Raw genomic sequence first — 12,237 nt, forward strand, 5'->3', positions numbered from 1 at the left:
ATACATGTGCTCGCCGACACACAAATAATATGCAGTAATCGCTAATTCAATGTTCGAACCTCGTTCTCTTGGTGACGACGACCAGTAAAAAAATAAAACAAATTATCTTTGACGTTTCGGCTCCCAGAATGGGGACCTCGTTTACGAACTTTAAGTCGTGTGGTTGCAAAGCCCGCTTCAAGACGTTCATCATGGTACGTCACACGCCGGTGTCACGTGACTTTCCGCGTGCCCATGGCTTTGGCCCAGCCTCGGCTGGAGCAACCAACAACAATAAGCAGCGCCGTACATGTCCACGTGGCATCTGCATCACGGATTATGGTGGACGTCGTCTAATCCGGAGGTAGCACTTGACGGCGGCCCGAAAGGTCTAACCAGCGATCAGTTCAAATCTGCCGCGGCGCGCAGCTGATTGACGCTGTGGGCTTGGCGTTAGGTTGATCTCGCGGGCGCGTTTCAACATGCATGTTTCTTTGCAATGCGCCGCTGTCTTACGGAGCAGTACAAATGCTTGCAAAGGAGCGCTAGCAGGCGAAGCTTGACGTTTGGCTGAACGGAATCCGGGTTGGCTTGCCCGCGGCCACAACAGGTTTTACATGTGTGCTGGTCGCCAACGTATGCACGTCATACCCTTGCAGGTGGAGCTTAAGAGTCCCCTATATTTTTTTTTTTAAATAGAAAAATAAATCTCAGCAAACATACTCTCTGCAACGACTGATGTGCTTTGCTGTAAAATCTCTTGTAATAGCAAATTAACTGAAACTCACTAATTGTATTTATTAACACAGTTAGATGGTTAGCGTCAAGGTGGAGCTAGAAACTGGAGATAACACAGTTTTCCGGAGATAACTGTGAAAAAAAAGTAATATTTTTATTTTGAGATGCAGGCCTATTTTGTAATCAAGGCCCTTCTGATAAAATACCTTAGATCGCTGAAAAAACAAATCAAGGTCTTAGATTTTAATCTAGAAGATTTTCCCTCAAACGCAACATATGCATCCACTGTCAGGAACAGTGCACAGCGGACCTAAAACACCTTATATGACAATGTCCATCGTTTTCACGAGGAAGAAACAAAATTGCGCATATTCCACATGACGACATGCCCACCCTAGCAGCTCAGATTCTATCATGCACCGCAATACCACATTCCATTGCCATCTATGGTAGTGAGAGCTGCCTGCTTCGAGTAGTGTGAGAGAGGTCGACTTAGAACGCGCAGATCGGCAGCATGGCAAGCAACGAGCAACAGCTTGAAGAAACGTGAAGACGAAGCTACACTCCCATCCCTCCTAACTCCCTAATTACCTAAACAATGGCCGGGAGCCATCCCTTAATTCAAATAAAGGCTTCATTCATTCATTCATACGAGTAAACTGTTTCACGAGATAAAACTTTTGAAATCCATAACCAGACGCACTAGCAGGCATATCCGAAGTGTGACTTCACTGCAGGGCACGTATATACTGTGCATGCCACCGCCCGTTATTCTGATCCGCATATGCACTCTGGAACCAGTTAGCGCAAGTCATGAGTCTACAGACAGAGAAAGCCGCAAGGAAGGCTACCGTGCACTGCTTTGAACCAATTTGCACATTCTGTACGTTAACATTATAGACAGAGCAATTATGAAAAACTCGACAAACGAAGATTTGTCTCAAGTTAAAAAAATAAATAAATAAAAAGTGTATATATATATATGATGAGGCTTTATCCCAATGACAGGTGAAAAATAAATTCTTCTATCTCTGTTAATTGTCTTGAGGAGAACAGCAATTTATTAGCAGAATAAAATTTGTTCGCAAATTCAGGCAGCAAATAAGCACTGGACGCTACCGGCGGCACACTGAAATTTGTGGCAACTTTTATGCGTCCAGCACTTGAGTCTGCATGTGCCGCGTATGATCCTTTCTATGCTAATCTTATCACCACGCTCGAATCTGTCCAGAACCGTGCAGCAAGATTCATTTGTTCTGACTACTCTTATCACACTAGCGTTTCTTCACTAAAATCTAAGCTTCATCTTCCCACACTAGCACGTCGTCGCAAAATTGCCCGTCTTTCCCTGTATCACAGATTTTATCATAGTTTCATCCACGATGCTACCCCCATTACGCGCGCTCATAGAATATCCCGCAACTCCCACCCTAATGCAGTCTACCCTCAGCAATCTCGCACTGTAACATATCAGCAGTCTTTTTTTTTTTTTTATCAGAACAGCCAATGATTGGAATGACCTTCCATCCGAAGTGGCAACCATCATCAATCCACTTCACTTCAAATCTGCCATCGAAGATCATCTGTATCCACATTAATACGTTTTGTCAGCCCACCCCTCATGTAATGTCCTTCGTGGACTGTCCTTCGTGGACCTTTGAGGAATGATAAATAAATAAATAAAATAAATAGATGACAGGATGATGGCCCAGGCAGATGCCTGGGACAGAAATAACAAAAATAAATGCCTGCCATGCAGGTTCTAAAACGTAAAACAAAAAGAACAAATTGCATAGAAATTAGTCGCGGCAATCGCAGTGATAGGAATGCAACAGTTAATGCCTTTCAGACCAGCTTCGTTTTCATACTTCATGCTGAAATTGCATAGTACTCAAACGCTCAAGACATTCACGCAATAAAAGGGGCATGAATGTTTAGTGGGTTTTACTGACACTAACGATTCAAACGTTGATATGTTAAACCTGAGTAGATAAAAAAGCTAAAAAAAAAAAAAAAAAGAAACGGATAACAAAGGAAGCAGAAAGGGAAAAAATCCAGTTTGTTGAGAACAGTCACTTGCTATGCAGGTCTGTTAAGGCTTTGAAACACAGCATTTGTTCTGCCCTGAAACTGGATGGAAATTCTGCCTCCGCGTCAGACAGAACAGGGCAAAGTTAACCATTAACTTCTACTGCAAAACGCTCACACCGATGATGTGCTGACTTCCGAGCCGCGAAAATGAGATAAGGCTGACTGACGGGAATACGTTGCTTGCAATGTATTATACTGATACGAAGCGACACAGAACATTCTTGTTTCGTAAAGCCACAAAGTGCAAATGCGGACCTGAATAATTCCGCGTGTTAAATGAGTGTGTTAAACGAAATGAACTTAAAAAAAAAAAAAAAAAAGAACACGTTTTTTGCGATGTAGCCGCTGGCACTGAATAGAGCTATTGTACAGCCCTTGTCAAAAGTGCAGAAACCATGGGGTCGGCTTCTGAGCCGTGCAGTGGCGCCTATTTAACATTAGTGGAGGTCCTTCCTTCCACCTGGACAGGGGTAGAGAGCAAAAAATCTTGGCTTCAAGAGATTCGGAACACTAAGCTTCACGAAGTGGCTCAAAAGCAGACCCACTGGACTCTACACTTTTGACAAAGACTGTGCATGTCTTCCTGCCATCTCCTTATTCGCTGGATAGCAAAAACTTAGTTGGTACGTACGTGACGAGGAACGGAGCCCATGCAACGCCTTTCTTTCAAACAATTCAAAATTAAGGAACAGATCAGTAAAGGTCGCGAGATGTAGAATTAGGCGGCAGTGGGTACCACGAAGGTAACTCGTGCATAATGCTAAAACAATGCTACAGTCGGTATAGGCCTTGTGGATAATCCACCACAGCCATCCGATAGGATCATGTGTAAGCAGCGAGGTGTTCAGACCTCATGCATCCGTATATGGACAAAATTGGTGCACATAAAAAGTCGACAAGCGCTTATTTCACATTCCCTTTCGCACATCGCGCTCTGCAGTCGACAGCGTTGTGAGCTATAACGTAGGCCCACGAGTCGAAACACAGAAAAAGCCAGGGCATGCGTTAACGTCAGCCTGCATGTTTTTACGACCACCGAACTCGGGCTTTATGAGGCAACAAAGGAATAAATTGACTGCTCATAAACTTGCTCTGCACGATCTGTTCGCTGGCAGAGTTGTTCAGGCAGCAAAAATGCATGCCACAACTAAGCATCTTTTTTGTACGCACGAAAACACTCAAATACAGCTATAGTCTGGTGTGCATACGTTGCAATGTCCGCATGAACGATTTTACAAGCACGAAAATTACACACGGAGAGAAGGGACAGACTGGTGGAGAGGAACAGAGTTTATATAATCAGAAACACCGGTCATTTGCGCCGTGCTCTTTCGGGCTGCTCAGGACATAACTTCGCCCTTTCGGCAACAAAGCTTCATTTTTGATTCAAAAATATTTTTCACTCCAAATAGCATGCCCAGGTCTCAAGAGAGCTAATTCATTTTTTTTTTTGTAACTGAAAACACACACATGATAGTTATTATAGTTGGAAACACGCCACAGTGGAGAGATCTTGCAGCGTTTCAGGAAATGAACACTGCTTTCATGGAGCTTGATGGTGTGCTGCTCAACTTCTTCGATTGGAATCGCAGGTGACTCGCACGTGTCGCTGTGAAATGGGCCGGTTAAATGAAACGCCATTAGATGGAGAGCTTCCTTCGAGGTGATTTGATCTGGAGTTGTGTCCGAGTATACGTAGTCGCAACCTAGTACATAGAAGTGAACAGAGCTTTTGAAAGGGTTAATGACCTCCAGGATACTCGCTGATGAAGCTTGAGCATCTCTCTCAATGAGCCAAGGTATACAGGCAAACCACACAAAGAACGCACGTTAAGAAATTAATTTAACAGATATCGTTGTAAATGCAACGTGAGCCTGCATGGTGGAAAACTTGAAGCTTGTCAATTCTCGACGGTGACGCACTCCTGAACAGATTGATAGGGGTGAAAAAAATAATAAAAGTTAATCCTCTGACCGCAAACTAACGATAAATCTTTGAAAGTGGCGCCTTACTGGCGAAGAAATGTCCCTCCTATTTTCCTGACGAGGTTTCACCATTAAGACACGAAAGTAATGCGTCTTTCTAAATCTGCCGAATCATAAGCTGCTGATCACTCGAACATATTCTCTGTTTCCCACTCTCGAATATTACCCATTTTCGAAAGCGCAAGATCATAGATAGCACGGTGCCTGGTTGTGGCAGAAGCTATCACAAATACACTCAAAACCAAATATTCGCCAGCCTATCATGATGCACTATTTTGATAATTACAGCTGCTCTTATGCAACTCATTAATATTTGTATCAGAGAGAGTGAAAATTATTTAATTTTGATCACAATGTCAAGCTTGCCCAAATATCTCCAGAAATCATCACCCGATTAACACTCTTGTTCAGTACTGCCGAACGCTTGATGTAAAAGTGGATGACACTCGATCTTATGCCGGAAACAAAAAATAACGCTTCAGTGAGCAATAAATTAACACCAAGAAAGTCGACCAGAACTTGCGCTTATAACAATCGAGCATTAAGTATAACAATCAGCACATTCATTCTTTTCACTAATGTAGCTTTTCTGTTAATTTTTGTATAACCAGAACATTCAGTTACTGAAAACTCGAGAATGCGAGGTATATGCGTAAACCTTCCCAATCTAAGAATGAAAATGAACTGCACTTAAAGAAGAAAATGTTTCTTTGAAATGCGATACCCAACTCATTACTTACAGGAAAAATTCCTTTGCCTTTCTAGTCTGTCCTCTACACAATTTTTTTTTTCTCATGACAGCGCTTGTAACGACCAAACGCTGTAAATTAATTTTCCTCTCTGTGAATATCATGTTCCCCCAGATGCTATACATATGTTTTATCTTTATTCAAATTGCACAAACGGTTGTTACTGAGGCTCAAGTGTAATTTTCAAAGCCTGCCAGCAGAATCATAAGCTTCCTGTTACCGCAATTAGTGGATAGTGACGCAAAAAAAACAACAGAAAAGTTGAAATGAAATGCCGTGAAATATGAAAATATTTAACTGGATAAGGGCTGCTCTGCGCATCAGTATATGCTTGCCTTGAGCTCCCTCGCTTTTCTTGTATCATATATGAGGTGAAAATATGCATTCGACGCTATTTATCAGCGCATTTATTACGTCGCACTAATACTAGTACGTGAACGAGGCGAATTGTTTGCGCCCTCCACGTAACGGTTCCTTTCTTCGGCCCCCGTACCGAGAGTATTAGCCGCACTGAAGAAAGGCCTCTGTGGGCTGTCTCAGCCGTCTTCGATAAAGTCTGGCCGACGGCGTCAGAACGTTAGTTTCTTCTGTCATAGGCATATTGCGAGGAGAAATCAGATCAGATATACCTTGCGCAACTGCCGGGATGCTTCAGAATGCATAATTTCGCCGATTCCTTGATTTCAGCGACTCCTTCATAACATTTCGAGAACTTCGGAGGCCCCTCCCTGTACGCCTGAATTTTTATTTGCGCTCCTTTTAGTTTGTCCGCAAGCGCAATGTGACAGGTGTAGTCGCTGTCGCAAAGTTGATCATAGTTACCACGGAGATATACGCGGAAGCTTGAGAACGTTTCAATGCGTATAAAAAATCGGGGCAGGTCGAGAAACTACGCACATGACGAACGCTTGATGACCGTTCCGGCCTTTACATGCGTACATTTTGGTGCTGCTCCTTAGTTAAAACGAACGAACGGAGTTTTACGTCCAAGGGGAGGGGGGGTCGGAGAGGTAGTAGGAGGAGGAAGACTGAGCCAAGAAAGGTGGTGGGGAAGTGGTGCGCGCATAACTTGTTGCCACGGCCCACGACACCTGGAAGCTGCAGGGTTGGGCGCGGCAAGCTAGCATTATAAGGTCATCGATAAGCGGCGTCGACAAAACGGCGGCAAACAAGCAGCAGACCGGCGATGGGGGCCGCCCCTTGGGCGCTGCAGAAACCCCGCGATGAGGAGGCCGAACGCGTGCGTGCACTCCCGGGGATGACAGGTGCACAGGGAAGACGCCAGCAGGTCGCCCGGCACGCCGCCACCCGGAGGCGCGGCGGCAGTCAGACTTCCTCTCCAGCCTCTCCGCCGGCCGGACTCCCGCGGTTTTCTCAATGGCCATAGTGGCTGTTCACACCGGCGGCGTGCCGTTCCGCGAACACCCGAGCCAGACGACGATTCAGCCAAGGATAGCGCGAAGAACGCGGAACGCGGGGCGGGCGATGCCGAGAAAAAAAAAAAGAAGAAAAAAACGATGTGAAAGAAAGCACGAAGCCATTTGCGCGGCAAAGCGGAATATAAAAAAGGAGACCGACCGGAGGCGGCGGCGGCGGCGGCGAATTTCGAGCGGCCAAGTGCAGGCGTTAACTGCGCTCGATTGCCAACTTCCTCCGGGCTCATCGGCGGCAGCACGTCCCGGTATAATCGCCAAATTGAGCCCCCCTCCCCGCCTCACAGCCACCTCCAGGCATGCACCGCTCGGCGCGGGACCCCAAAGTAAAATAATGACGGCACAAGAGGCTGCGGCCCCAGTGAGAGGACGGTGTGAATCTTGGCGCCTTCGCAGCAAGCCGCACTCACGCGCGCGTTTCGGGGCGTGCTCCCGCTGCCCAGGCCTATCGGCCGGCAACACACGTGTGTAGAGTCTCGCTCGGAGCGCTTAGTGAGTTACGTACAGCGCACTCGAAGAAAAAGAGGGCGGCAACGTTACCCTGTCACAAGAGAAACGAAATGACAAACTCCCGATTCGACCGCACCGTAGCCGTTCTTATATCTTCCTAGCTTCTGGCACATGCAAAAGACGGCGGACATAGCGACATTCCAAACCGGCAAGCGCGTTTGTAGTGTCCACACTTGACAAAAGTGGCTGTGAGCAGCGATTAAAATATATAGAGGGAGGGGGAACAGCTCGCTCTAGACTATCGGCGTCCGTTGCACGCAACTGAACTTCTCTTGGCAGCGCCGTCGGGAGACAGCGGCTAACAAGGGTCATCATCGGGCCAGCCAGACGAGCCCGGCGCGTGAAGGGAAGGCGTCGCCCTTTCTCGGTCCGGTTTACAGAAAGAAAACAGCACGCGCGCGCGCGTCAATGAGAAACGCGCGGGCAGCAGGCTTGCATATGCGCGAAAACGAGTCGTCGTTACCGCGTTGAGTGGGCGATACATCATGCGGCTAGAGAGCAACGCGGGTCTTCTTCTGCCTCGCGGGGATCGCCACCTCGGCCACCTATCAACGTCCGGTGCCCATATTTTTTCAACGCCGCGGACACCAGCTGCCCTCTCGCGTGCGCCCCTGATGCTCGGTTTTGCATGCGCGTATGGCCGGTGTGAATCTCTCCGACGCTCACGGCGAGGGTGAGCGTCGGCTAGCAGAGGCTGTTTGGTTTGTGGTTTGCGGGGTTTATTACGTTCCAAAGTAACTCACGCTATGAGAGACGCCATTGTGGAGGGCTCCGGAAATTTCCAACACCTGGGGTTCTTTAACGTTCAGTGATGATCGCAAAGCACACGGACGCCTAGCTTCCTGCCTCCATCGAAAAGCGACCGCGGCGGTCGGGATTCGGTCTCGCGTCCTTGGGCATACTGCAGTCGAGCGCCCTAACCATAGCGTCACCGCGACGGAGGTGGCCAGCAGAGTCCAGTAGGTCCTGATCTTTCGAGAAGGAAGGAAGGAAGGAAGGAAGGAAGGAAGGAAGGAAGGAAGGAAGGAAGGAAAAACTTTATTTGGCGGTTTGTGGGTCGTCTTCAGAGGTGTCTCCTTGTTGCATCCCCAGGAGTCTTCTCCATCGACCTCGTCCACTTCTACCCAATGGTCGGCTGCCCTCAGTCCAGGGCTCCGCTGGCCACTGCCGCCCGTTGAGCTCGCTGTACAAGACCTTGCTGGTCTTCGCAGAGGTCACTGGACAGCAGTCTCACATTGCTCCACACTCGGGTTTCGAATTTTGGGGACCACGTCCAAAAATCTTCGCAGTTTTCGGGCAAAAACAAAACACCGACGAAAGAAAGCTGTTCATCGCAGTACGACGCACACATGTGTTAGAGTTTTATGTTTTGATCTCCTGAAAATGGACATTATTCGGTGTTTTTTTAGAGACGTAAATATTTTGCGAATGAAAACAAAAGTATTTTAGTACGAAAGCACTCCTCCACGAGGGGTAACCCTATAGGCTCATCGATTCGCTGCATCGCCAAGCTGGCAGGTGCTGCTACTAACGCTTCGACATTAAGATTGTTCTCAGTTTTTGTAATCCATGGCAGGATGACTGGAAGAATCGGAGAGCATGTCAGTCCTCTCCAGCCCAGCCGTGCGTAAAAAGCTGTTGGTTGCGTTGATGTCTATTCCACTATGAGCTATGCTCTCACCACAATATTCGAGAAATCTTTATTGGTTTGTGGCGTTGCTGTCGTCAGCAGCTTAAAAGCCGGGAGACCGTTATAAGCTTGCATAACATGAGTGTTGTTTGTTTTGTGGGGATCGAGTCAGTCAGCGCCCGATCTGTCATTCGGCGACCGTCACATGCCAATCTACACATAATGGAAAGTACAATTATACCCTCTGAATGACACCAATATAACCCTCTGCGACAAGGTTGATATAATTCCCTCTCGCCCCGGCGTACAGCATAAACCGCGGCATGAATGATTAGAAGTTGCAGTCTTTCTCTACACAATAGTAATAAAAAATACCAAATAATTTGGGTTCATTACTTTTGTGAAGGCATATAAACGCACAAAATTCAAACCTGCACCGCAGACAGCGTAAAAAAAGCCATTTCTATCATCAAGAGCATTATTCCACAGAACCCAGTGGTGGAATAACTGGGCTCGGTGGAGGTCTGTCCGGTTCGTACATGTTCGGACAATGTGCTACCTGATTTCCCGCTACTCCCGAGTGCCCTGGTGTCTAGATGAGTTTGATATGCATATTAGGTGAGGGCCATTAGAGGGCCTTTTGAGGAAGTTATTCGGTCTGAAACCTGCCCAGCGGCTTGGGAATGTTGACATACTCATGATGAAATCCGCTGTGGCCGTTGTCACTAGTGAGATCGCGTATTTTGTTGTGGTGCTGTCTGTGGAATTGAGGCTTGCCGACGTAAGAAGGTTGGTATGGTGATAGGACTGTATACAGTGTGTGGCATGGGTTGTCGAAGGACACACCATCTTTATAGCGGATATACGAGTGATAGACGTATTCTCATTTACAAAACGATGATCTAGATCTGCGTCTGCCTTCGGTCGCGTTGCAAGGGTCACGTTGCGACGTCAGTTCGGTCGCGTTGCGATGTCAGTGCAGTTTAGCATTTGTCGAGATATGTCGATTTGGTTTGTTAGGCTTGGTGGATGCGAGATTTTATAGCAGGCTAATATATCGACCCGCCGACGGAAGAAAACGGCGTGATTAATATCTGAGTTTTCGACGGACACCCGAACCGCGTCCTGATGGAAATGACGGAAAGGTAGCAGTTTAGGTTTTAGGAGTTTAACGTGCCAAATCTACTTAGCCTATGAGGCTCACCGCAGAGGAGGACTCGGGAAATTTCTACCACTTGTAGCTATTGCAGAGCTCTTCGTCTCCATCGAAAAGTGGGCGCCGCAGATAGCGTGGATCGAACCAGCGTCCTCGATATCGGCAGTCGAGTACAGGGAGTCAAAGGGAGAGGATCGAGGAGAGAATGATGCAAACTATACGTGCTCTGGCAGCGCACAGCACATGGGCGCCTTTTTGCATTTCGCCTCTATCGAAACGCGGCCGCCATGAGCCCGCATGCTCATGGAGCAAGGAGCCCATGAGTTCACTGGCAGCACCAAGTTAAGCCTCATTGCGCCGCAACTGAAAACGAAGAAAGAAAGAAGGAAAGAAAGGAAACAAGCACGGAGTACATAGAAGTGAAAAGCAGCTGGAGCGGATTGCCATTGCAATCACTAGTCCGCGGTCACACCATAATACACAATTACGGTTGTTCTACATAAATGAGTAGTGGTAGCCGAGGCACCATATCTTAAGCTCGCCACGATCGCAAATAAGAAGAAATAATGTATTGCTAATTCTCGACAACATTTTTTTTTTCGTCAAAACACAAACACACCCATATCAAGAGATTAAAAAGGAAGATGCATCACTTGTTGCTACCCTTCCACGTCGCTGCTTCGCCCAGCCCCCAAAAACAAGGAGGAGGAGGAGGGCGGTCACGTGTCGCGTCCTCCTCTCTCGCTGATTGGGCCGGTGACGGATGGCTGTTTTGTCTCGGGCTAATTAAACCCAGTAACGAGCTGGCGGCAACACATGGCAGCCGGTCCCAGCGGACGACGACGTACATGGCGCGCGAGAAAACGAGAACCGCGCGCCTGAAAAACGGCCCGCAGCGCGAGTGGCCGACGATGCCTTGGGGCATCGCAGCAGCAGAAGTACACCGGCTGCTGCTGCTGCTGCTGCTGCTGCTGCCGACGCGACCCCCGCGTGCGACGCCGCCGACTAAATAACGCCGCAGGTTATCCAAGGTGTGACTTCTAAATGCGAAAGGAGGCGGGGGAGCCGAAACGGAGAGGGCAATTTATTTCGCGGACAGAGGAGGCGTTGAGAAATTGGAATCCCGACGGCTTTTGCCCTACGCGGCTTTGTCCGCACTTCAAGACGAGCTCGTGTTCAGCCAAGCGTGGTTAGTCTGGTATATTCCTCAACATGCCGGCGAGGCACGCATGAGCGCGAGCTATGGCACCAGCAGGCGACATGTTCCTCAAATTCATTGCGAGTTCTGTTTCTGTAATGTAATGCAGGGCTGCTGAAAGCAATTTCATATCTGTCGCTAATATGTGCTGAATGCTCTAATGACAGTGCGCATCACCGGTCAATATCGAACAACACTGCGAAGTCCATGTACTGTATACCTTGCTCTATAGCTTACACCGCACGCAGTAGTTCTTGGCTCACCGCCCTCCCCCCCCCCCCCCTCCCTCCCCCCAAGTAACGGGAAATGCTGCTCTCCGAAGGTGCGTTGAATAAATCTGAATATTAGAACACTGCTTTCGAATATTATAATTTAACGTTTGAAACTGATTTCAAATTGAGTACCAGTCAGTACCCTGAAAGCATTCCGAATATTATATAATTTATCACTAATTAAATATGCGGAAGTGCATTCACAAGCATTACTTTTCTTTTTGGTGGACAAATAGTCATGGTGATATTCAAATGCACAGCAACATAGCACTAGCAATGAAAGTCTTGTGCGGTGTCGGTTAATAGCTTTGAATAGCATGTAACTACGGATTCGGTTTCCATGCTTCCCTCCTGTTGCGGACAAGGGAACTGTGCTGGACCGTCTATGATGCGGAGAAATAATCCACAGATGCTGTGACTATATAGCTCAAAGTTCAACGTATGTCGTGGACTCGACAAACGCAAAAAGACCTCGCATAGGGCGCCCTCTGCTTT

The sequence above is a fragment of the Amblyomma maculatum genome, chromosome 1, assembly GCF_055883805.1.
Source record: "Amblyomma maculatum isolate TAMU_Amacu chromosome 1, ASM5588380v1, whole genome shotgun sequence".
Taxonomy (NCBI): domain Eukaryota; kingdom Metazoa; phylum Arthropoda; class Arachnida; order Ixodida; family Ixodidae; genus Amblyomma; species Amblyomma maculatum.